Here is a 14,003-nt window from a genome sequence, read left to right on the forward strand (position 1 = left end):
CTGCGCCTTCCAACTCATTTTTCACTGTCAAAGTTTTGTTTGTTGACGTAACTCGAATGTTGGGACTGGTGCACTTCTTTCATGTCTTACATTAGAAACAGAAAATTCTTTAAACGATGTCAAAATAAATGTCTCTATTTACTCGTTAGAGCTGTTGCTTGCTCAAGACAATATTCGGTACCTTTCATACTAATTTCAGTTTTTGAGATTCCTCTTTTTTTCTGCTCTTTTGTTTCTCTTTCTTAGTGCAGAAGACTTTGGTAACTGTTCTCTTGATATTGCAGCCTTTTGCAGGTTTTTTTTAATACACCTGCTGTTTCAGATACATAGATACAAAAATGTAAATAACACTCAGTAAAGTATTACTTAAAAGTATTAGGTAAAAGTCCTGCATTTCAGTTTTGTATACAGGTAGAAGTACAGAAGTAGCAGCAAAAAAGTATATGAAGTAAAAGTACTTTTATGATGTGTGGACCCATTATAACTAATCCATTCATGTATAAGCAGCGTTTTAATGTTGTAGCTGGTTGAGGTGGAGCTAATGTAGAATCCTAATCTGAATCTCTAAATGCAGTTATATGCAGTTATACAGATACACATTATAATTAATAAAATAAAATAAAATTGTCATGAAGTAAGTACCAGAGCAACAGAATGCAGTTCAACATCTAACCTGCAAAAGGTAGAAAAAGTGGATCGAGATATATCTTAAGAAAGACGACTTCACAATAAACCAGTCGGGTACTGACACTAACAATTGATGTAACTGTGCTGCATATATAATAAACAAAAAATAAACCAAGTATATAATTGTACAGTATAAATGAATGCAACTATGGTATTTCAGTAATAGAACTACTGTATATGGTATGTACGGTATGCACCGGGACATGCTATGCAGTACAAACAGCAATAGGATAATGTGTACAGTGACCGAAACGAAAATCTCCTCCCTGAAAAGCCAACTGTTAGCTGTGGTAGTTGTCTCACGTTGCATCTGGTGCTCCATACATGACCCCTACAGACAGTGTGTGCAACTGCGATCATGTCCCCTCATAGTTCAAGCCCTTCACGACAACCGTTACATACAGCACATGCCTGAGCTTCCTTTCCCCCTGGAAACCATCCGAGCATTCTCATCTGATCGGCTCGTATCGGTTCAGTGAATGGCTCCCAGAGTGAGTGTGGGGACAATCTGAGGCAAGAGCTTTATGAATGAGCGGAGCTGTTAATCACTGCCAGCGACACATTTCTGTTTGTCTTGGAGCTGAGCGCTGTGAATGTTTTCCCAGACCCTTTTGGGAAATTACTTCCAAATGTTGAGAGGTATCAAAAACTCTGCAGCACAGCTCGAAATAATCCACTCGTGCTGAGCATGTGCTTTACAATGGTTTTTTTGTAGTATTTGGCAGACAGTGGAGGCTTCTTCATTGGGCGGGGACGTTGTTTTTGTTTTTTGACAAATGAGCTCAGCGGCGAGCTTGAAGAGCACGAGAGGATTTGTGGTCCAACTGCTGCAGTCATTCATTCATTCATTCATGCATGGCGGTCGCAGATACTTCATTCGCTTTCTCTTCTTTGAGCTCTTTCTTAAATGAAATCTTATGATTATCTTTATCAACTTTTCTCCACTCAGCTGTAATCTGTCAGAGTTTTGACAGAGAGCATGAGAACTGTTTGTATCGTCAACTGTTCAATAACAGTAAATGCTCTGAGTCTCACATTTCTCAGCAGAGTATCCCAGAGGTACCAGTGCTCTAAGGTTGTTGCTTTACGTCTCATGACCCAAAGAGGCATGAGTGAGTGTCTTGATTCGACATTGAGACAGAGTGGTAACATGCTTTAATCTCCTAGTAAACAGGAATCTCTGCAGGATGGATAATACGTTTGGGAAAATACACTGATTAGCTTTCTTTTCGAGAATAAGATGAGAAGAGTCATGAATGTGCCTTAAGTATGTACCGGTAGCTACAGGCAGGAGACAATAGGCCATATTCGCGCTGCAGGCAAAAGAGGCCGAAATCTGACCACCTTTTGCGCAGATGTGACACATCTGTTCACATTGTGAACGGCACAGATCACATAGCATCCGATCTCTTTTACTCTGATTTAAGACACTTTGTCAACCTAAATCAGATACAGGTCAAGGGGACCTCAGTCTGTACAGTCGTATCGAAATTCATGCGACTTTTACGTCCTCTGAACAAAAGTAGCCACCATTACGCCACCATAACTGAAAATTTGGCTCTCACTCTCTTTGTTATCATCTGCTTACAAATTAGCTTGCTTCCACTGCACATCATCTTATCAATGAAAGGTGAAGGCGGTGTAACGGGATTGTACGGAGGACACAGGAAATAGTGGCAGCACAGAAATCAGAGGCAGAGGCAGTTCTGCAGTTTTCAGGACAGAACAACAGAAAACCTTGCTCAGTCCAGAGCTCGATCACAAAACCTGAGAAAATAAACTCTTTCAGCCGGGGCCGCTAGCCGGCTCACCGCTCTTAAATCTCTCCAACCCTGGGGATCTTAGGGAGGCGCGACCCTGCTCTCCGCCTGTTCTCCCCTTGATCAGCTTTCCTGCTTCACATTTACTCATCTCCCTGATGAGGAGATCAGCTCCAGGTGTGCCTCTTCCCACGCCTCTTCCCAATGCTCTCCTGAAGAAGTGGGTGGAGCCCTCTGGCCGGAATGTAGATTCCTCTTACTACCCTGGACCTCAGCCCCTTACAGCTGTCTTCAGAGGCCTCCATTATTTACCTCCTCAGACAGCATGCTGCGAGTGATGTCTTTGTTGTCCTTCGTGCATGCGTGTCAGCTCAGGGCCGTGAAGTTCACACAGGAATCTGATATTGGCCATATTTTAAAAAAAGAATCTGATCCCAGCAATAAATCTGAATTTAGCACAAGAGACTTGCAGTGTGAACGTAGCCGTGTTCATATAGACTGAAAGCACTGGGAAACTGCTCGCCTGGCTCAGTGCAAAGTAAAAAAATACAATCAATAGCATCTCTAAAGCTCACAAAATCACAATAATACATATCTTGTTGTTTGATCAGATTTAACTAACAAGATGCAATGTATTATGAGTAGTTGGTAGATGCATAGAGAGCTGGTTTAATGTTTCCCCAGACAAAACTGATGGTGAAGTATGAGTATCCATTTGTCAGAAGTTGCCTAAAAGATCACGATCATAAAAAGAAAAAAACATTCAATTCTCCACCGATTTATTTTTTGTCTTTTCTACACACGCATTTGCTGACGTTATTGAAATTGCTAAACCATTGTTCCTTTAATTATTGGCCTAAGTTGTCTTATGTTGTCTTCATGTTTTCTGTCATGTTTCTATCATTATTCTATGACAACAATATCTTGACAACGTATCACCACTCTAACCACCGTTGTATGGTAGACTAGCATTGCCGCATACAGCCGCATACGTTCTGTCCTCATTGGTCCTGTCAGTGACCATTCTCATGCTAACTGTCAGTCAGCGGCAGGTAAAAGCACAGAGCAGAGAAAATAGAAAAAAGCTTGGTAAACTATTGTGACTGACTTGCCCTCGCAAAGTTGTAGGAACAAAACAGGACAACCCGAAGGTTTCCACCTCAAATTCTGGCTCCTTTTTCGTTCTGTTACTCGGTCAGTCTGATATGGAATATTTTGGCAATTTCATTGAACAATCCCTATTATTGCTACTGGGACAGAAAATGTGTTGGCTTGTTTAGGTTCACAGAATCTGAGAACATTGAAGACTTTGAACATTAAAGCCACAAAGCAGAGAAAAAAACAGCTCGGCTAAACAGCTCAATTGTTTATCAGCTAAAAATCTGTTTTAATCTCGCCTCCCTGTGAACATTTTGAAACATTCCAGGAAAACCATTCAGCGATTTATCTCTGCTCACCCACAACCCGCGAGTGAGCAGAGATAAATCGCTAAATGGTCTAAATCGGCGCCATAAAGCACAGATTTGTGGAAAAATAAACAAGCCATCAGGCCGAAATGAACTCTGTCCTTTGTCTGGGATCCCCATGTGCCGTTATGCAACATACATGACTACACAGACCTCCCTGATGTCCTGATTGCTTTGAAACCACACTGACTGAATAGTTGATACTTGTTCACTCGGCCCATTAGTCACAGATTGAGTCTCATGCAAGACGGCTTGGTGAGTGGAAGGGATCAGAGAGCAAAGGAGCAGGACGATGGAAGCCTACTTTGGTTCGCTTTAGTTGTCAACGTCACGACATTCCTGGACAGGCTTCACTCTGCCACATGTAAAGGTCAAACTGAGGATCAACATTTCTCTGCTTCACATATTGTTCTAATAATTGCATTTTGATGAAACATCCAGGAAAACTATTACTTTTATCTGATCTGTTAGAGCAGATACTGTAGATTTATTTGACATTGATGGTGAAAAAGTTCAGCTCACGTATTGAAAAGTTGTACATTGGATAGTAATTCTACACGTTATGTTTAAATCTATCAAATGACATCATTCTCAGTGCATCTACTCGGTGTTTCTACTCTCATCTCATGTGAGGGACACCACCTTGCAGCTGATATTTATGTATGGACATTCCTCCGTGTGGTTGTTTGCTCAGCTCTTTCGCATGCAAAGGTCAACTAAGGTCAAACGGTCTATAGAGCTGTAGCTGTGAGTTTACAGGCAAATTGGATCTGCAGTGAGTCTAGGTGGTAAGTGCAAAAAACCCTCTTCTCTCAAGTATTTCACTGGAGAAACGAGCAAGGAATGTCTTGGAAAATTAAATTAAATTAAATTAAATTTCACATTTCCAGCTGCAGAATGCTCGTGTACTCTTTTCTTTGAGCCAGAACGTGTCCTGCTCATTATCTCCATGTTTCGTGTAATGTGACAAACGGAGCACGGGTCGGTATGCTTACGCGGGTCAAAGAAGTAGTCCACATTAGACGCTTAGTGGGTGACTGCTGTGGAAGCTAAAGATGAGAAGCATGGGGGTGAGGAGAAAGGAGCTGCTCTCTTTTTTTCCAGAAGAAACCATAGAAGACCAGACTAAAACATCCCGGCTAAAGAGTGTGCAGTAGAGATGGCATTTTATGTCTTTACCTAATGCAGATCCTTACATTTTGTATTTATTCAGAAATTTTTTATTTAGAAACATTTAAATCAAAGTGTTGTTGTTTTGTAATATTTCATTTACCTTATCCCTTTAAGGTCATCAAGTCCTCAATATGCCAATCTGCCGTTAGAAGCAGTGACGAGATGGCAAAAAAGTCACAACCACAGACCCATATGAGATGGGTCTGTGGTTCAAGATGGGTCAAGAGGGCCGCTGACATCGGCGCAGACCTCTGACGCAATGAGGACAGCGAAGGGTGCCATTTTTACCCCGCGGACATCATGGAGCCTGCACTAGCTGTTGCTAGCAGCTAGCCAACTTAACGACAATAAAAAAACAAGTTGACTTGCTGACCTGTACAGTCAATCTCACCTGTTGCTAATTTTGTGGATGTAGCTAGGTAGCTAGCTAGCATATAGGAAGATGACGTCCCCATTCTTAATCCCGCCTACAAAGCTCTGGTTGGCCAAAATAGCCATCAGTGAACACAACACCAGACCTGAATCCCGATTCAGAGGCCTCTTAGGAACACGACTACATTCAACAGCAATCTGGTCTGTTGTTTTTGAGAAATCATGCTCTGAAGTGACACACAGGTATCCTTATGCGCCATCACTAGAAGGGAAAAAAACATCACTACCAGCACCACAAGATTAATTTAGGCCTCCACACTTTAATTCCCAACACCCCTGATGCATCATGCGGGTATGAACTGGCAGGGAAAGGATGATAGCGCATAGATACTCCTCCTCTCTCACCACAGCCCCCCCCCCCTGAAAGTACCCCACCCCTTGTTTCCTGTGGCTGGGGCTGAGGGGAACAGTTGCACACCCTGATAAGCCTGCTCGAAGGGAAGCCTATGCATGCTGGCAATCAGCATGTTAGATGCGAGCAATCAAGAACAATTACAAGTTCTCATCGTGTTTATGTTGTGGTGGCCCTTTTATGCTATTTAAGTGAAGGGCAACTGTACAGCATCCCATAGTGTTTTTACGTCACACGGTTAGGAGGGCACACATCTGATAGAGTTTGTTCAGGTGAGGAGAAAATAAACTCATTGCAACAAGTTGAGGCCGAATGGAAAGTAATGTAAGTTTTGTCAGTCAAACATTGAATCTTTCTAACACTTTCTCTTACGCCAGCACCTATGTACCCAAAAGGCTTCGCAAACAACTGCAGACGCTGATAGGCCCGCGACGCTGGAAAAAGGCTGAGAGCACTCGAACACTTAACAGGTGTGTGAACGATTTAACGCCGCGCCTATCGAGTTACCGTGGGATGTGAAACAGGTGTCAGTCAAAACAGAGTGCATGACAGGGGAGCGTGAGTACAGTATGAATGCTGTGGAACCACACGTGCAAAATGTGATCTGGAGAACTTCCAGTTACGTGTTCTTCCGTGACAGCAGGAAGATGTACAGCAGTAACTGACCCTCTGATGCCCCATCATGCTTCTTTTAAAAAGAGGTGTGGTCGCTCCTGGAGGGTTGCTAGTTTAAATCCTGTTTTAGCAGTATGGCAACACATTTTGGGCATTTGCAAAATATTTGAAGAGAAATAGATTCCTTGTATGGTAATGAGAATAACGTAATGGTTGGATGGCATTAGCTGGTTTCCTGTGTAAGTTTGGCTCCATGAAGACATGTTATGTCTACGAATACATTTCAGCCCATGCTTACTGTCTACATATACAATATGCGACCTATTAGCAGGGGGGAGGGCTTCGTTTGGTTACTTTGCAGTGCCTTGGGACTTCTTCCATTTGCTTGCACACAGAGATAAATCTTTGCTTTACTTTCTAGTTTCCGCAATTATAAAGATAACACTGGCAAGTTGTAGTCCCAGGCCACCGCAAGTCCGAAATGTATGATAACGCTCATTAACATTTCTCATCGAGAAAGTGACAAGAAATGCATTCAAAGAGCTGTCCTTGAACTCATAATGTCACTCTGAAGCCACATTTTGCTTTTCAGTTGTAAATGTCAAGCTCATAGGATGCATAGCAGTGACAGCACGAGCAGTACCTCTGTTGTTTTTTTGTTTTGGGTTTCCCACAGTCTTTCTCCATCTAAATCCTCCCAGCCTGGAAGGAATTGCCTGTCATATTATTGTTGGATGAAAGCCTTTGCTAGACAGTGCTTCGGCTTCCTCGGTAGTACATCCTGATGCCATGCTGCATTTTAAACACAGAGCCTCCAGTGATGCTGTAATTGCTTTATCTAGCGCAGGCTTCTTTAAATGACGCCTAATTGAGGGTCTGCGCCGCACCCTTTCCTCATGTGGCTCCATGCGGCAATCAACCTGCCTGCTATCACCACATCTTAATAAAAACTAAAATGATTGGACCACAACCCAGGACTTCCCATAGAAATAGGAAAACGAGGGAGGAGGGATGCGGTAAAAAAAACAAAACATCCTGACCTCAACGACATGCGGAGTGGGCTTTCAATACACAGGATGTAGAGCGAGATTGGTGGTTTGAGGCATGTTGGTGAAGTAGAGGAGGGATGGAAAAAGAGAAAATGACTTGTCACGCAAACGACTGTAGACCACACAGCGGGGAGGAGTTTCGTGTACATGTGATATGATGAACGACTACAGTATGTAAAACATTTACACTCTGAGAAAGTGCTTGGAACACAGAACAGTCATGCGAGTTTCAGCTGTGTCATGAAATCCCTCTTGAAAACATTGATTTAAGGCAATGAACTATATATAATATCAAAGAATTTCCAGCAGCCACATGAAACAGAATATATGTTGACTGTGTCGTTTGTATGATGGTCCGGCTGTTTTACATGCTTCCCCACATGTTAGTTATTATAGGAGGCATGTTAATTACATAAGAGCTAAACACAGATGTACAGTATAGGGTCAGTTTACTGTACATGAGAAACCATGTTTGTTCTCTCCTCTTAAAGCTTTTCTCCTGGCAGTTTAAGACCTCAAGGCAAACCCGTGATAGAAACACCATAAGTTCGGAGGGACATGGTTAACTTCAAATGTTACGAGCCATGTTTGGGTTGTACAAACAGCTTTATGTGATAATATTTGCAATTTTCTTAGAAGGTATGTGTTTGTATATGTGTTTGCATGCAATGTTGGTTTAAGTTCACAGTTAACGTCACAGTGAGGCCTGTTTACACTGACGTACGACGTGTAAACAGGCCTCTTTGACAGGATCTCCCACTTTTGTATATGCCCTATTTGTACAATAGTTCTTACTTTCTGTTTTCGTTTATGTTTTTGTAGCTTTTTTCTTGTGGCACTAAAATTACGTTAAGATCAACTTGCTGCGATGTGCCAACAAATAATTATTTAGGTTTCTGTCGTGAAATGAGGACTTATTGTACAGATAACTCCTCATGTCGACTTCACAAATTAGCCATTCAAAATGAGCTTGTAATGGTTGAAAGACTTAAAAGGTGCTCTATAAATGTAAAAGTCCATTTACCGTTGCAACCCAATTTAGTGAATCACTAGTTTGAAACTAGCTTGTATAGTTACAAAGAACTTATTAAGGACTTTACACACACACTTAGTAAAGGTTTTTTAAATAGTGGTGCAACCCAATCCTGAACTTGAACCTTTCAACTCTCTTCTCTCATGTCACATAACTGCTGTACCATGAATACATTGGCTGCCACTGAAATAATGAAGTGAGTGATTGACCCTTGCATGACCAAGCCATTCCTGAGTGAAGCGTATGGATTTGGTCCCTGCATCTGTGTGACACGGCTAATCGCAAACAGATTTACCAGGATGAGAAAAGGGAATGCGCTCTCATGCAATTATTGTCAGGGCATTGTGCCTCCCTCTTGGGATAATACACCAGATTGGATATTCAATTCATGCATTTTTCCCAGGTATCAATTTTCAAGAATTGTCATAATGAATGTAAAAGTTGACGGTGAAGTTTGAAAAGGCGCAGGAGCCAATCTTAAAAAACAACAACACAGAAGGTGGCTCTGATGATACAACACATTGAGTTCAGAGCAAACATGTGTGCGCGGTAAAAAAATGTATAAAACGATAACAAAACAACGAAACGGATCGGCCAATATGGATCATAGATGATCGGCACTTGGTCTTGCTGATCGGCAATAAAACGCGATGGTTTCACAAACCACAAGAATTGATTAAGTACAGCAACTACCAACCCACTAATAACAGAAGCAAAGTGAGCACTGCTATTAAGGCTGTTTTAGCTTCTGATGATAAAGGCCGATTGGTTTTTACTGAATTGTTTGGATTGGTTGGTCCCGATATAGCCTGTGGATAAGTGCCTCGTATTCTTCTGGGCATTTTATTCCACAAGAAGAGGAGAGCTGTTGACTATTATAGATACTTTCAGTTGCGCACACACATCTGGGCGTCTTGCCAACGCACAGTAGACGGAGCACGAAAGGGAGGGCTATTGTAACAGAAAAAACTAAAAAGAATAAAACACAATAGGCAGTGAAAACCTCTCCTGGGAGAGGGCCTGGTGTTGTTAATGTCATATGAGCATTTAAACCAAAGTTCCCCGTGGCACAGAGCTTTTCTGTCTTTTTGCCAGTCGGTGCAAATCTAACTTTGGTTGTCTCGTGCCTTTGCACACTGAGTCTGATGATACCAGTTTGACCCTTTTTTCTCAAGTCTTACTGAATGTGTGGCGGCAGCCTCTATTTTGTAAGGTCCCGTCCACCTTGGTTCAGTCCATTTTCTTTTCATGACTTTTAACCAAACCCACTCTCCTTCTTTCACCCGATCCTTGGCTTGCCTCTGCTCATTCTGCACCTGTTGAGAGAGGGAAGCTACCAATGTTGTTAGTGCATCATAGTATACTTTACCCTCTATACTTGATAGCTCTACAGGCTCCGTCAGAGGGCCACTGGATGCCGGTCCTGGCATCCTTCTTCCTGTTACTAATTCATGGGGAGAGAAACCTGTGCTGCTGTTTATCGATGATCTAATGCTCATTAGGCCATGAGGTAATGCCTCCACCCGATTGAGGCCGGTTTCTCTGCAGGTTTTTGACAATTTGTCCTTAAGAGTCCTGTTTGCTCGCTCCACCTTCCCCTGGGACTGCGGGTGATACACTGAACCGTAAGCGTGCGTTATGTTCAACACAGCCTCTACCTTTTTTAGGTCCTTGCTTGAAAAATGTGTTCCATTATCCGATCTTAGCCTCATAGGGAGTCCAAGCCTAGGGATATGTTGATTTACCAAATATTTTATCACTGGCATCCTCTTTATTTAGTGGGGACTGCCTCCACCCACTTTGAGAAACAGTCGACTATTACTAACATGAACCTGTGACCCCCAACTCGTTCTTGTCCCATGTCTGTATAATCGATCATTATTTCTTGGTCATAGGTCATAGGTTGTAAATGTCTCAGGATACTATTGTGAAGTATGTGGTTATAGAACCAGCAACCACATACAGATTAGAAATGAAGTGTCTGTCATGGCTACAATCCCCCTTCCTTCAGGTCTTTGATGATGAAAGCGATTGACTGTTAGTGCTTTGGCATGTGGCGGAGGAGATCTGTTTTCAGAAGGCTTCGGTTTGACGGTGGTTCTGCGATGTTCGTGTATTTGTTGTGATGACAGCTTAAGAGGCGAGCCGACGAGCCTGTTAGCGAGTTTTGTTGAGCTGCATCTCAAAGCACTCAATGGAAGGAAGGAAGCTGCGCAGCACTCTGCTTTCATCAGAGGGAGGTCTGAATGTTTCAGTCGCACTCAGTGGGCAGGAGCTCACTTCCCACAGGTAACACACTACGGTGCAGTACTGGACCGTAATCCAGATAAAGGTCGCAGAGGGCAACGTTTATGTCACTCAGGCGACTATCGGTGTCAGGTGGGTGTGAAGTCGATTTAACGCAATCCATTCCATTAGAGTCAACACGATGTAAAAATCAGAGAGAGCTGACTGTGTGGAATGGGTAGCTGGAATATAATTGTTTTTATCAAACCCCATCATCAGACAAGTACATCAAGATTGGGCCATTCTGCAAAACCTTGGCTTACATCCAATACCAATTAATTTTTGTAGGGTTTTTCAAAATACAGTTTCAAAGAGAGAGAGAGACAAAGAAATACATGAAACTGCTAATAACATCAGGCCAAACGACAGGACAGGGAAACATCCAATAAAGGTATTTTATACCAACATGACCCCAAACTTGAGATGAAGTCAAAGGGTTCTTTAAATAAAGAGATGATTACATTTTATATTAGATCACAGATTTGAGCCAACATTTGTGACTGATGTGTGTACAACTAAAACATGTGAAAGAACAGGTGATGCAGAAACACTTTCTGATTCGTTCAGGTATTGGCCAAAACGCTCCCATTTAGCTCTCCAAACAAACTCAACTAGTATGAGCTATGGAGTATTTGATCTTGAAGTCAGTGTCAGTAATTCAAATACAGTTTGCTGCACCGATCCCTCACATCTTTGGTCAGATTCAAACGGAGTGAGCTCTTTTTTTCAGCATCCTGTTTCTAATCCAGAGGGATTGTGATGTGGTGAGATAACAGCCCAGACTAAATGAACTGTCTTCAGTCCGGACAGACTGATGTAACTGATCCCTCGGTGTCTTCCTGCCTGTGAAAATGTCTCTTGGTTTTTCGCCAACATATTTCCCTTATTTCTCTCTTTCCCCCTTAACCTTTTTTCACGCTTGTATCTCCTTTATTTTCTAACACTTTTAAAAGAAATAGCAAGTGAAATGTATCCTCTGCACTTGATTACATGCTCTGCCACTAGACATGCAGAGCGCTGTCTGGCGGAGCTGAAGTAAACTTTGTTAACATATCTGGTTTAGACTCAGCCTGAATGAGATTAGATGAGGTAACCACACAGCACAGGGCAACTGTTGCTGCAGACACTTGCAGGATTATCCAGATCGCACTGTTGATTTATACAAAATCTCCAACATAGCATAGTCCCCATTTCCCCCGTATTACGCAATCTACTGTTAAGGAAGTCAAACTGACACCAAAGTCATGAACATTTTACGGCCCTGGGACCAACTGTTGAGGCTTGCTGCTGGAGTTGATAAGCCCCACAGGATGGCAGAGCCGGGCTTATCGAGCTCGGCCAAGCCAGAGGACTTTGTGACCTCTGCTATCGCTGGGCGCACTGGCAGAGCAAAAACTCATCCCCTTATCTCCCCTCTGCGGGGGGGAATAATACTCCTTCCAAGCTCCCCAGTCCGCTCACGTCAGGTGGCGCTCTCATCCGTCCTCTTAGCATGGAGATTGCAGTGACGGAGCAGAAACAAGAGGCTATGCTGTGGTGTGCAGATCGAGGCTCTTTTGGCACGCAGACACCATTACAGACATTTAGCCCAAGTGTTTGTTCTCAATGCAAGAAGTTTGCTGTCACACGAAAGGGAGCTAATTTCAGCACAATAGCTGTGCGTGTGACAATGTGGCAATAGGAAATCTAATGTTGAAGTTGGAGCCTATTATTTAACGAGCGAAAATGAAAACAATCTCTGTTGTGATTGCAGAGTGGAAACCCAGAACAGAAGGGACAAAAACATCCACTCGGACTCAAGGACCAGCCGATTACAATTTGGTGGTCAAAGGTCACTTTGACGTCACAAAACATATTTTTGGCCATACCTCAAGAATTTAGAAACAAAGAGATTAGGACTGTTACCTAGTTTTTTTTTTCGTGGACCAAAGTTGTTACCTTCTGCAGCAATGTAAATTGCAAAGGGAAGTCTGCAGTGTGAAGGTGTGCGTCGGCCTTTATGGTCTCGGTGACGTCATGGCCGTGTCACAGGGACTCCCTGGGGTTCCTGTGGGTTCTGTCCAATGAGGCACCGGTATTGTGGTTTAAATCAAATGGGGGTTTGTCGCGGTTTCATAGTTTTAGCTTTTCTTTTTAGGCCTCTCTGTTTGTTTCCCCCACATGTTGAAGTCCTGTGAGTGTGAGTGCAATCTCAATGTTTCAACGGGTTAAAAAGAGAAAGATCAAGGGAGCTTTGCTGCAATCAAATTATGAAAAATATTATTTAATACATTTCTTAAAATGAGTTGATTTGTGTTGGAAGCAGCTTGAGATACTGCTACAACACAGTTTTCACTTTTCATAAAGCTTTAGGGCCCCATTTTAGACTAAAATATAACCCAGTAAAGGGTGAAAAGTACAATATTTTTTCTGAAATGTATTCGAGTCGAATGTAGGATGGAGTTTAAATTGGAAATAATGCTTACAGAGTGAATGTACTTGGTTCGATTCCACCTTTTGGAATGTATTACGTACAGTTCAACACTTCCTTTGAAATGGAGATCAATGTGTTGTCAGGTCAGGTTTCCATCTTATCTAAGAGGAAGCTACCTTCTCAGCGTCCTGTGAAAACCATGCGGCCTGGATTCCACAGGAAACCCCCCAAAAATGTACCTGACAGTGTTATCAGTGCATCATGATAAAATAAAAGGGTGTTCTCATTGGTCTTAGAATATCAGTTACATATTTTAAGGATGTAATCAATGCGAAGGAAGTCTTGATTCAAGCGGCTTAAAGCCTGGATGTACAAAACTATTACGATTACTTTATTATTAGCCACAGCAAGCAGGTGTGGTCGCAAACTGTGGTTGTTTCTTGGCTTAGTTGTAGGAAATCCATGTGTAATTACTTTTCCTCCCCACTTCTGCCAAATCCACCCTGCCAAATGTGTTCTCCTTCCTCTTTGTGAGTTCACGTCTTACATGCAGTCAAAGGGCACCTGCCGCTGCAGGCGGTGTTTGTCCAGAGAAGTGCAGTGACAAAGTAAGTTTCCTTTCTAATCTCTGGTTTAATACTTCACGCTATTTAACCTGTTCAGTAATCAGCAGAGGGATAACAAGCTTCAAAGATAAGCGTCTTTCATTGACACTGACTGATGAGTCAGGGCCTGGG

Source organism: Melanostigma gelatinosum (assembly GCF_949748355.1).
Source record: "Melanostigma gelatinosum genome assembly, chromosome: 19".
NCBI classification, from domain to species: domain Eukaryota; kingdom Metazoa; phylum Chordata; class Actinopteri; order Perciformes; family Zoarcidae; genus Melanostigma; species Melanostigma gelatinosum.